This window comes from Erithacus rubecula (genome assembly GCF_903797595.1).
Source record: "Erithacus rubecula genome assembly, chromosome: 3".
Taxonomy (NCBI): Eukaryota; Metazoa; Chordata; class Aves; order Passeriformes; family Muscicapidae; genus Erithacus; species Erithacus rubecula.
The window spans coordinates 139,037,882-139,051,422 of NC_136689.1; positions in this window are offsets into that span (position 1 = coordinate 139,037,882).

Below are 13,541 nucleotides of genomic sequence, written 5' to 3' on the forward strand. Positions count from 1 at the left end.
AAGAAATTCCTGTTCTGATAACCAAGATCCCAACTGCCTAATAAAACTTCAGCAATTTTTCCATTATTAGTGGAGTCTGAGATCATAAATGAAAAAATCATAAATGAAAAAATCATAAATGAAGAAGAGAGCAGAGAAAAAACTCAGAAAAAGTTAGGAATGCTGCAGCTTCATGAGGGATTTAAGAAAATTTGCTCATCTCTAACATAATTTTATCTCTCTATTTCTTTAATATCGATTCTTTTTGTCAACCAGACAAATTATTCTGCAGTATTTTTAACACTTTTTCAGACCACCATCTGTTTGGATGATAATTTCCCCCAAGTCCTTATAAGGGCTGTAATAATCCCTTCATGTTAACTTTTAATATTTGATTTCCTACTGCCTTAGCTCGGAAGGAGCAGCATGGGGAAATGTGTGTATTAACAAATAGCAATTCCTCACAATTCCTGCAGAAATTAATCATAAAAAAAGGATTAAATTTCAATCATTGCATCAGAGCACAGGTATGGGTTGGAGCCATGAGGACAGAAGTGCAGAGGAGCAGAACAAGCACAGTCTGGCTCCAAAATAAGTTAAACTTGAATGTTTGGGGAAGAGTAGGAACAGAGCAGACAGGGATTATGCATCCTCAATTTTATTCCATTTTCCAGCATATTTTAGTTTAGCAAATTGCCATCTTGCAGCTTTTGCTCTGTCTATTAAATTGTCTTTATTTCAACTTGAAATTGTCACAGTTTTTGCCTTTTGGTTCTTTTCTCCCTCCTAAGGAGGTGAGAGTGAATTCCTGAATGGGGCTGAGTTGTTGGGGCTAAATCAGAACGAAATCTTTTAAAAATCACATTCTTTGGTTTGTTTTGTATCTGTCTTCCAGTCATTTATTCACTAAATTCTAGCAGAAGAGGTGGTAAATGGCCAACCCTCACTCAATTTCTCTCAAGGCTTCTGATCTGCCAGCAGCAAAAAAAGGGGACAGAGATCTCTCATGGAAAAGACTGGAAAGATGAGATGAATGGAGCTGAAGAGTATATTTAAAGTTTCAATGTTTATATTTACATGTGCAATACTCAAATGGTCCAGGCAGTTAACCACACACACATCCCATAATATTCTATCAGAACAAGGGCACATTTGGTGTTGCTACAATATTCAAAGGGGTCCTCAGCCTTCAAAACTGCCAAAATCCCCTTCCAAATACTTCTCCCTCCTCTCTCAAGGAAGATAATCCTAAATATATGTCAGACCTGGGACCAACAAAATGAACTCACAGGACATTGTTACCTCTGTCATATATGAAATATATTTACCTCTGTCATATATGAAATAAGGACCATGTGTCCTGGGTGTTTCCTCTTTGGAGCCAAATTCCCCTTTCTGTGACTGTCCCCACACTTTGCTAGGAGAACCTTTGATGTTCACTTTCCAATATTGGATTAAACATTACATGTAGACTTTGCCTTTCAGATTCCTTTTGCTGTACATTATAAATTTGCCTGCTCTGCAGAAGAGCAGAACAAGGACTTTGTTCTTTCATTCCAGCTGCGAGACAATGTCAATAGATAAGTGTGTATTAAAACTTCAAGATCATTTTATTTAGACTTAATTCAATTAAACTTTTTTTGTGCTTTTGTTGGCAGTTTTCTATTAAGGTCATTCAGTCGAACTTATACTTAGAAAGAAATAGCTGCAGAGTCTTGCTACTTAATATAGAGGAGTGCTTCAAGTGCCAAAGTCCAAGGTGAGTCAAAGGGAACTGTTCAGGTAGATCAGGATGTGCCAGCAAACAACCCACCCCAGCCAAGTCATTGCTGCCAACCCCAAACAAAGATTATTTTGTCACTTGATTGTTTTATCTGTGTCTTCTCTTTATAGGGGTCCTGCTCAGTCTCAGATAAGGGTGGGATGCACTGAGTTTGAGAAGTCTCAGCAGTGGAGCAAGGTCCCAAGAACACTGAGAGTTTTCCAAGGAGAAAAGTTTATCCTGAGTTTTAAGAATAGCAAAGATATTTTTGAACACATGTGAAAATCATCGTCATAAAACACCATGGGAGGAAAGTTGTTTTACAAGAATGCAGAATGAGAGAATCACAGAATAGCTTGGGTTGGAAAGGACATTTAAAGATCATCCAGACCAACCTTCCTCCAGTGAGCAGAGACATCTTCAACTAGACCAGGCTGTTCAAAGCCCATCCAATCTGGCCTTGAACACTTCAAGGGATGGGGACATCAACCACCTTTCTGTGCTACCTTTTCCAGGGTTTCACCATCTTCATTGCAAAAGTTTTGTTCCTTTTTTCTAGTCCAAATTTCCTTTCATTTTTAAGTTTAAAACCATCACTGTTTGTCCTATATTATCAGTCCCTGCAACAACTTGGCCCTGTTTTCCTAATAAGGCCCTTTGGAGCACTGGAAGGGGTTGTACAGCATCCAATATTCCCCTTCTCAGAGACCACCTTCAACCAGATGTGAGCAAGGCTAAAGAGATTTGCATTTTGGATGGGATCTAAATCCTAGAAGAAGCCACTTGGTCAAGAAAAACGAGGAAAATGAAGGTATGAGGTGTGCTTGAAGCTTAAACAGATTTTGAAATAGACCAAAATAGACCTGGGATTGGGGAATTATTAAGGTTAAAAAAGACCTCCAAGACCATCAGTTCCAATCTTTTACCAAACTGATGTTTTGTAACATCAGCAAAAATCCGTGGCTTCTATCCCAGGTAAATTAACACTCGTGCCAAGTGCTGACCTGTCTGTAACAAAGGCCTCTGAGTCTGCCACAAAGTGTAATTAATTGGATGGAAAGATCTCCCTGGATTTCAGTGGGATCTGCATCCAGACTCTCAGTGTAAAGTAGAGTTCACATCTGGAGTGATCTATCAAGGCCAAAGCAGTGTCCTGCACACTCTTGTATTGCACTTCTACCAAGTATGAAACTGGAGCTGGCAATAAATATCTTCAATTATTAGAGGAAATCTTCAATTCAGTGATTTGGGGATGTTCCTGCCAATAGACATTGGCAGTGTCTTGGTTGATGTCTCTGCAGAGGCATTTCCTGTTTACTCATGCAAATTTCTATGCCTGAGAAGCTTCTCTGTAGTGATGTGAAACCAGGAATTCCAAGAATTGTGCCAGAAGACCAAGCTCCACAGATTTAATAGTCCAGACACCGTGATGCTTCAGACATCTCCCCATCCTAATTCTCAATATCCTATTGCTTTTTATTTTATTGATTTGTCTTGAAAATAAGTCATTTTGTGATCTGAATGGAAAGCAGAAACAATAATATCTCACCAGTAGCTGACAAAAGCAGCCAAAGCTCATGAATAAAAAGATAATTTGGTTTTGCTGGTACTGGATGAGATCTCACCATGTCAAAGCACTTTCTGTGCATGGTGTTACTGTCCTTTCAAGCTCCATTGAAATCTCCCTTAATGAGTTCTAAAATTACCAGAGAGATGTTAGAATCGATGGAGAGATGCTGTTTATACTAGAAAAATGTATTTTAATTCTGTTTGTTAGAACAGACAAAAAACCATTGCAAGATGACTGCCAGCTGTGCCCAGGATCAACTCTGAGAAATCTTCTTGTCAACTCTCACGCCGATTTTTTTTTTTCCCAAAATATGTGTTTCTTTTCAGAATGAATAGTAGCAAACAGAGGGTTGGCATGAAATCTCCTTCTTTAAAGGAAATTATGGGGGAAGAAAAGGAATGTAAAGCAGTTTGAAAGACTCACAAGAAAATTGCCATGAAGAACATTGATTTATACAGATGCAGACCAAGTAAATATCCAGGAACACATCCAAGGCAATAAAATTAAAAAAATATACTGTGTCCAAAATAGCATGGCCAGCAGGACCAGGGCAGGGGTTGTCCCTCTGTGCTGGGCACTGGTGGGGCCACACCTCAAGTGCTATGTCTAGGTCTGGGCTAAAAATTAAAATATTTAGGGGTGTGTCCAGAGAAGGGAATGGAGCTGGGAAAGGGTCTAGGGAATAATTCATGTGAGGAGTGGTTGTGGGGGTTGTTCACAGGCTGGACTTGGATCTTGGAGGTCTTTTCCAACTTTTATGTTTCTATGATTCTATGAAAATTCTATGGGGTTAAAAGAAAAACTTCCTGGAAAATATCAGACATCTTTGTTGTCCTCCTGGTTCTGGAATGGGTATAGTAGAAGCTCTCATCTCTATCACAAATAAATAGTATTAGCACTATTTTATAAATCACTTTTGTTTGATTATTTCTCTGCAAAGTGTTTATTGCCACTCTTTTGCCATTATAGCCTAGCATAGCTGAGATTTTTAGATAATTCATTAGCATACTGCTGAAGACTGCATTTCCTGGTGTTGACATGGATTTTCTGTAATTGTATCATACAATCACCACAGGAAGGCTTAGGTGGAAAGGGATTTTGAAGCCCATATGGTTCCAACCCCTCTGCCATGAGCAGGGACACCTTCCACTATCCCAGGCTGCTCCAAACCCCATCCACTGGCCTTGGACACTTCCAGGGATGGGGCAGCCACAGCTTCTCTGGATAACCTGTGCAAGGGCCTCACCACCCTCACAGGCAGGAATTTCTTCCTACTATCCAATCTAAATCTCTGCTTTTTTAGTTTGTAGTGTAGATGTCATTGCCCTAATTTCTGTATCTGCTGTAGAGATGGAACTATGAGAGAGAAGTAGCTTTAAATTTCTGCAGTTTATTATCAAGATCTATATTGGCTCTTCTTGCCAGTTTAGCATCTTGAATGCCCCCACACATCAATGCCAAGAGAAATGTTCCTGCAGAAAAGGCCATCCTGTTTTACATTCCCAAGTTCATCTGTGAGCTGCTGTTACACTCAGATTGAAGCATGAGATGCAATTATTCTGGAGCCAGGCAAAGGTAATAGGATGGCTCTACCTGACCTGACTTTGAAGTGTGGTTAAAACCACTTAAGAACAAGAAGAAATGTGGCTCCCTGATGCTCATTTTCATGGGTGAAAAGTGAATCACAGAGTAGAGCAGAAAAATACTCTCTTATTACCAGAAGTTATTCAAGGATTTGATGGAGATGTGCAATAGGGATGTGAACTGCAAGATCAAGTGATAGATCCAGGGCACCATGGTTGAAAATCCCATTGTGAGCTTCTTAAAATGCTGGGTTTTTCTTACATGCACAGAACACTTTTGATATCTAAAGACGGAAAAAGCACTCAGTGCTGTTATGAAAGATTCCTCAATAATTGATTCACTATGCTAATCCTTTTCCAAAATCAACCTACATTCTTCTTTCAGTCTCTGCTGCTCAAATCCAGTCACAAGAATTGGAAAAATAAACTGCTTGCAACGAGTCTCAACAAGGAAAGAACCCACAAAGTTCTCTTTCTGGTTGTTTTAATTTGTTTTTAGTGTATGGTTACAATTATTTCATTATCTCATTCTTTGATAATTTTCAGTTTTTGCTCAATGGGATTGTCTTTTGATATTTGAAAGCTGATCTTTACACTTCCAAATTTCAGAGAGCAGGAATAACGTGGATGTAGGAATCTGGTATTTTTGCAGCTCAGTCTATTGGCAAAATCCATTTTCAGGCAGTCAATTTTTCAGCACTTTTGTACCTGTTGACCACACCAGGATCACTGGTTTCCAATTATAGAATTCCTGTAAAATTCCATCATGCAGGAACTGAGTAAGTGCAGCCTGCTCTCCTCCAGGGAGAAAATAAAACCAGGGAAACAACCAACCCTCAAACCAAGTTATGTTTTGCCATAGTGAATCAGACCTGTGTTCTTCCTGTCCCTGGATTAGAATAACAACCTTAGGGAATGATATAGAATTTAGTTTTAGAGAGATCAGAGGGAAAACTACATCCAGAGTGGAGATCTAGAAAATAGACAACACTTTGGGTATCCTTGCTTGTTCCTTTTCTCCCCCGCCAGATTTTCACAGTTGGAGAAAAGCCAATATTTCCCTGGCTGAGGAAGTCCAACCATGGAAAAGGGAACATCTGACTCCAGAATTCAAGCTAGAGGCCATGGGTGTGTGAGTTGCAAAATCACTGAATGGTTTGGGTTGGAAAGGACCTTGAAGATCATCTCATTCCACTCCCTGCCACGACAAGGATGTTTTCCAATATCCCAGGTTTCTCCAAGCCCTGTCCAGCCTTGGAAGCTTCCAGGGGTGGGATGTCCACAACTAAAAAGGCCACAAAATTTTTTCTGGGGAACAATGAGCACAGCCTGGAGAGGTGCATAAAATACATAAAACCTATGGCACAAGGAAGGTTGGGCAGCCACAGCATCTAAAGATTCTCTACAGCAGCACCTGAGACCTTCAAACTCAACAGAAATCATTGTTTTTGCAAAAAAACCCCTAGTCCTAACCACCCTCAGATTGACATTTTGATCAATTTGAACTCCTTGGCATCTGCTGCATGTTTTTTATCTCATATCTCATCCTCTTTAATTCATGAAGGAAAAATCAGCTGCCATGTCACTCAGGGAAGGTTGTTTATCCCTGAATCATCCCATTCTGCCTGGTCCACACCAGGAGCTTTGGAATGGCAGCTGAGGGAAGCACATTTTCATTCACAGTGAGGGGAAAACAGAATCCAAAGGCAATAATGGCAGAATGAGGTTTCCCTGTCTTGTGAGTTTGAAAGTCTTTGATTGGAAAAATTAAAAAAAAAAAAAAAAAAAAAAAAAAAAAGTTCAGTTTAGTTTAATATTTACCAAATAAAATACAGATGAGCTCTTGCTGCTTGGTTGGAGGAGCAATGGCTCAGGGATAGAGCAGAAAAATCACTGAGGTGAGACTCCCTTCAATGGCACTCTGAGGTCCTGTACATGAATTGTCACTGTTGTCATGTTTAAAGGCAGTGGTGTAGATCCCACTTCTCATAATTACTCTGCAATAAAGCAAGAGCAAAAACCCATTTTCCAATTCTTTCCTCTGCTAGTTGAAATACTCCCAACATCTCCCACTTCCCTCAGTTCCTTCGAGCAATCATGTGAATTTCAAGGATTTAATTGCAACTGTGAGACCATTTTGTAAATCCAGAGGCCATAAAACAAACTTTACCAGCCTTGATAGAGACACTACAAATATATTGTGGGGTTTGTGCCTTCAAGGGGAGGGAGAATGGAAAGGTTTGGCAGGGAAGACAAAAAGGGAAAGGGAGGCACATAAAGCAGGTAGAACATGAATAATTATGGAATAATTTAGGTTGGAAAAGACCCTTAAGATCATTATTGCACCTTGTAAAGATTCACAGAGCGTGGAAGCTGCTCATCATGAAAATGCAAATGACTTGCTCTGATCTGAAGAGAGAACAAAAAATAGTCAAGGAGTTGCCAGGGTTGACAGGAGAAGTGTTCAAGCAGATGAGCACCAAACACAACCAGCTTAAAACAGGCATTGATTTTTATATTAACTCAACTGGCATATGAGGAACAGAGAGATATTTTGATGGGAGAAGGAGGCATTAGTTGAAGAAGGAAAAGGGAAGAATTAATCCTGTTGATATAGAAATTAATAGATAAATATATGGGTGTAGCAGCTCTTTTTCCTGACCTGTGATGTTGAGCAAACCTGAAGGTCACTTCACAGCCATGACAGTCAAAAAATTTCCCAAAACTTATTTCTCAAGTGAATATTTACTTTCAAACATGACCCCAACTGGTGTAGGATGGGTGGGACTTTGAAGAGACCTGTGTGAAACGTCACCCTCTTGCACAGGACATCAGATGGCCATTGTAGGATGAAAATGCAGGCTAAAGGATTATTATCCAGATTTTGTTTGGGAATTGATCTCTGAATTTCATGTTTCCATGCTTTCTTGAGGTGGGGAAATGGTTCAGACTAACTCACAAAGGGGCAACCACAAAACTTGGCCACCACACCAGGAGTTTAGGGCAACTTTCCCCAGGTTCTTTTCATAATTAGGGGAAATAAATAAGGCTTTCACTTCTATACTTTCAGGTTAAATTATAATAGTTACAAGTCCCCAGTCCCCACATCCAATTCCTTTCATCCTTTGGGAATTGGCTATTTTATGGCTGAACTATCTCCATGGATTTTTGTGCCTTTCTCTAACAGTCATAATGACAGCTGCCAAAGAGTTTTCCAATAACAGTGATTCCATTTGCCTGATCCTGCTCTGGAATATTAAAATAAAATGAAGTTGAAGTGAGCTGATGAATGGAAAGAAATTAAAGACCTTGGACATAGGAAATAAAGGAAATAACTGCCCTCAAAATACAATTCAAGTGAGTTTTTGTTTTGTTTTCTTTTGGGATGGGCTTTTTGGGGGGAGAGAACAATGCTATTGAGATTGCATTTAGCTAGAATGGACCAATCCTGATCATAAAATTGAGCCTTTGTCTCAAAGAGACCAACAATCAGCAAATAAATCAAGGAGAGGCTGGCACTTAATTTCCTCATTGTTCCTTAAATCTTCCCTTGGCGGGGGATGAGCTCAGCTGCTGCACCACTGGTATTTTTGGGCTGCAGGACATGAGGGTGTGCCTCATGGTAGAGGGAATTGTTGGAAAAAATAAATATTTGGCAGGAAGGTCTTACAGATATACATGTGTAACAGAAAGATCTTTGAATGTAGCAGCTCAAAAAAGAATAGAAATTATAGCAAGTTTTGATATAGAAGAAAAGAATTGCTAAGCCAGTCTTACTAGATAACTAAGAGGCCAAAGGTATGTTAGTATGTGAGTTGGAAGGGGTTTATAGCTCAGAGAAAAGGAGCAATCCACCTCAAACAAAAGATGTTTTTACCAAGCCAAAAGAGCAAACAAAAATGCCATGTTGCAAGTAGAAAGAAAAATCTCATAATTTGCCACTGGAAGAAAACTGTAAAAAACTTTCAGCTTATACTGTAACTTCCTAACCTTTTGTAATTGGAAAATAGTAACATGAATATGGTAATGTTAGTAGTTTTAATAGACTATGGGCAATAGTAAAAGTATTTATATCATGTTTTAAGATGCTCTGCAATAAAAAGTATATAATGAACTGTAACCAGAACTGAAGTTGGTTTCAGATGAACCCACAGCTGTGTCTGTCAGGCTATGGGCTGGGCTCTTGTCACCCACAATTCAGGAACTGCTGCATCATTTGGATACAATAAACAGCATTTTAAAGAGGCTCCTGGGGCTCTGCATCCCTCATTTTGGCTTTTACAGGGAGCCACCAGTTTGGTGGCAGTGGATGCTCTCAGGTATTCCCACAAACACCTGATTTTTGTCTTCTAAGCCACCAATATCTCATCCAGCAGAGAAAGCAGAGTTGGGAATGTCCTTTTCATAAGGAAGATTATTATCTCAGCCCATGGATGGAATACACTAGGTTGCCTTCCCTGGAATCTTCCAAGCAGTTTCACACTTGGTCCTTGCTTTCAGTGGAATTGTCATAGTAAATCCAGAGCTACATTTAATTCCTTCCCTGTCAGAGAGATGCTTTAGGTCTTGCAGCAGGGCCTGCTCTCTCATTCCTTCCAGAGAAACTCTGCAGGAGTATTTTGGGCAGCCTAAAAGGAGCAGGCAGCTTCATCAACTCATCCATGACTGACTTGGCTCTGAGCAAGCCTGCCAGGAGATGCAGTTTACTGTAATCAATAATTCCTGGAAGACTGCTTGGAACTCCCCTAGTGTTTCCTGTTTACTGGTCTGGATGAGATAAGCAGAGGCTTTTGATGCTTTTATGTATTCTCTGAGTAAAACCTCCCACCAAGTGAGTATTCTGACTTCCACAATTTTCCTCTCTGTTTCCTATGGGACATCACCTCCTTGCAGGTTGTTCCAGGGATCAGCCTCTATCCTGGGATTTCACTGGCCCAGGCTCCTGGTTCTGTGTGGTGAGAAGTGGCAACAGCAGAACTGGAAAACCTCCAGATCCATTTTGCCAACAGCTCAAGGTGCAATTAGTTTTTTTTAATCCTTTCCAAAAATTCAGTCTCTTGCACTGTTTTTTTTTTCCTTCTGCTCAGCTGTAGGTTTGATGTCTTGAGACACCTCTATGCAAATCTCATTTTAGATGGGTCATAATTCATTGGTTTATTCTTCAACCATGGTTTCCCCCCCACTCTTCTGGCTTCAGGCACCTACAACAACCATCCAGTGCAGCTGCTTGACCAATTCAGGCCTCACTGAGATTTAAAGTGCATTTTCCAAATGAGTCTTAAACTCTGGTGGACATGAGGCATCAATCACAGAATCATGGAACCATTTAGGCTGGAAAAGATCTTCAGGATTATCAAGTCCAGCATTTGACCAATCCCCACCTTGTCACCCAACCCAGGGCACTGAGACCCACATCCAGTCATTCCTTGGACCTCTCCAGGGATGGGGACTCCACCACCTCCCTGGGCAGCCCCTTCCAGTGTTCAACAACCCTTTCCACAATGAAATTCTTCCTGAACCTCTCCAATTTTCTCCTCAGGTTCCCTCCTAAGCCCCTTTCTCTCCAAACTACAAAAATCCAGTCATTCAGCTCAGCAGCCCACCCCACATCATACAGATGGAGCAACAAATTTGTCTTTTCAGACCTCAGTTGGGAGCCATGAAGAAATGCAGTCCTGGAAATAACTTGGTATCAAGTTTTTATCCAAGCACCTCTCAGTCTTGACCAAGGAATTGCTTGGAGGATGTCCAAACTCAACCCAGCTCCACAGGTTTTGGGCTGTGAAAGCATCACATCCACAGGGCTGTGCTATTTCTCAGCCACTTCCTCTTGTAATTCACTGCATGCTGCTAATAAAGAAAATGTTCTTGTCATAATTAACAACATTTGGCCCAATCCATGGTCAGGCAAACATCAGGAGTGTGAAAAATCCAAAGCATCTGGCATGTTTCATCAGGTTATTGGACTCTGTCAGTTTTTCTCTGGGTTATTATTTGTTTCATTAGAAAAATATTAATAACCAAGTAGAAAGAGGACACAGCATGTGCCTACTCAGTCACTTGAGGAGGAAGGATTATTTTCATGTGCCCCATTCATTGATTCATCCTCTGCTTTCTGCACTCTCTTGCCTGGAAGGACCACACTGGATAATGAGCTCTTGGAATAAGAGGTAACCTAATAAAACAAATAAATTCTTGACCTGTTGATATCAATTTTCCTTCATTCCTCATCCCATCAGATGGGAATGCTGTGAACATCAGCGTTCATCATTATTTTTGGTTATGTCTAATTAGTTCTTTCCTTTCTTCCTCCCTTGTTCAGAACCAGGTGTGCCCCCAATCAGGTAGAGCAATGCAATGTCATCCCACAGATCCTACATCTGCTGCATGTGAATATAATTTAAAATTATTTTAGAATATATGAATATATTACTGGGGCTGGAAGAGCTGAGATGTCATTAAGAGGATTGCTAGTGATCTGCTAATTATAATGTAAATCTTAATTTTTGTTGCAGCACAAAACTTTACACAGCTGGACACACCTGAAAAACTCAGCCAGCTTTTGGTGAATGTGTGCTGCTTAAGTTTTCTCTCCTCACAGAGAATATTTATCCTTTTTTTCTGGGGATCTTTAGCCCCTCAGAAGTGATAAATTTTGATTCCATTTGCTTTATTGCTATTTCATTCAATCATGGCCTGTTGGCCCAAAGGATATTTCTTACATACCTACAACAGAGGCAGAGAAATGTCTGGGGGAGGAAGGAAATGTTTCAGAGCTTGGTTTAAAGTTGTCATTTCTGAGAATAACAAAGTTGCTGGTCATGGCAGAGTTTGACCACTTGAAAAGTTATTATGTGAGTTTGTGGGAGATTTTCCATTCATTGCACTTATTGTTTTTTCTTGACCTGCTTCCAACAAGATAAACTAGTCTAAAGGGATGTATTTTAAAAAGAAGGAGTGAAACATGCAGAAAAAGCAGCATAACCATCATTGACCTGCAAGGAATCTGAAGGCTCCTTCACATGATGGAAGGACAGGAATAACAGGTTCAGAAACAGAAATCAAAAGGACCCAGAACAGGAGAAGGAAATAGAAGAAACCTTTTTTTCCTCTTTTGGCTGGAATAAGCAATGAATCAGTTAAAAACCTTCAAAAGGGTGATGTTTTTGAAATGCTTTTGAAGTATTACTGGAAAAGTAACTTTTGTCCAAGAAAATTGACTTCTTTTTAATATATGTGAGCAGCCAAAAAGGCACTTGGTGGAGGAAAAAGAAAAGAAAAGAGATAAAACTCATGTTTTCTGCCAGCCAAGGGGCAACACACACAGGGTGAACAGCAGTAAAAGGGGGTGAAGGACTAACAGCTTCCACCAGTCTCTCTGGAAACCCTATCCTCCCTGAGATTGGAAAAATGTTAAGATCATAGAATAAGCATCACAAAAAAAATCACAGCATTCCAATTTCTTCCCAATATCCCATCTAAACCCATCTAAATCCATCCTCCTTTGTCCTGTCACTACCTGCCCTTGTAAAAAATTTCTCTCCATTTTATTTGCAGGTTTCCTCCAGGTATTGGAAAGCCACAATTTGGTCACCCCAAGACTTCTCCAGGATGAACAATCCCAAATCTCCCAGCCTGTCCTCACAACAGAGCTGCTCCATCCCTATGATCCTCTTGATGGATTCCCCTGGACTTGCTCCAACAGCTCCACATCTTTTCTGTTCTGAAGACTGAACATTCTTAATCTCCTTTTTAAAATAATGATAATAATAATAAATAAATAAATAAATAAATAAATAAATAAATAAAGCCAGCTGTTCTGCTCAAGATCTGGTTCACCCACTGGAAAAAATTGCTTTTCCAGCATCTCTATCTATTCCCCTTTCACATCCTAACCTTAAATCTCTTCTAACTGCAGCCCTGGACTCCAGGTTGGAAGTGTCCTGCTCTTTTCTCACTCTGTAGGCAACGAGCTAAAATCCACATAATCAACCAGCACAAGCAGGGCCCAGCTGCCCAGCAATCCAGAGGATTAAACTCCACTTTAAAACCAGGATTTCTCCTCCTGCTGGCAACTATTTGATGTGTGCTCTTCAGGCAGGTAATTACCTTGTCCATGATCTGAGCAGACACAAAAAACTCCATCACCAGCAGAGCCACACGTTCACCAGCTCTTCTTCACCTTTAAATCCCATTTGCAAACATTTCTTGTCCTTTTCACAACCCCAGAGATGCCTCATGTAGGTTTTTGCAGCTCTTTGAAGGGCTGTGCACATCATGCCTATCAGAGCATTATCTTCTGCTTATCAGTCACGCTCTCTAGTCCCTCATTACTCCAGTTCTGGGCTGCTATAATTAGACTTCACATTTTTTCAGACCTTTGTAGCAGTGCTCTACTTCACAAATTGAGGAGTTCGTTCATGCCAAAATGTTTTCTTTCCTTATCAATTTCTTCCTTTTTTATTTTTAATTTGCCCAGTGAACCAAAATATCAATTATTTGCAGAGCTCTAATTTAGAGAAGAAATTAAGGAATACATTTGCAAGACTCTGCTCTTAACTATTTAATCTGCTTAACTAATGGTGTGATGGATTCTCCGTCCTTGCAACTATTAAATCAAGAACTTTTTAAACTTATAGTGGATTTT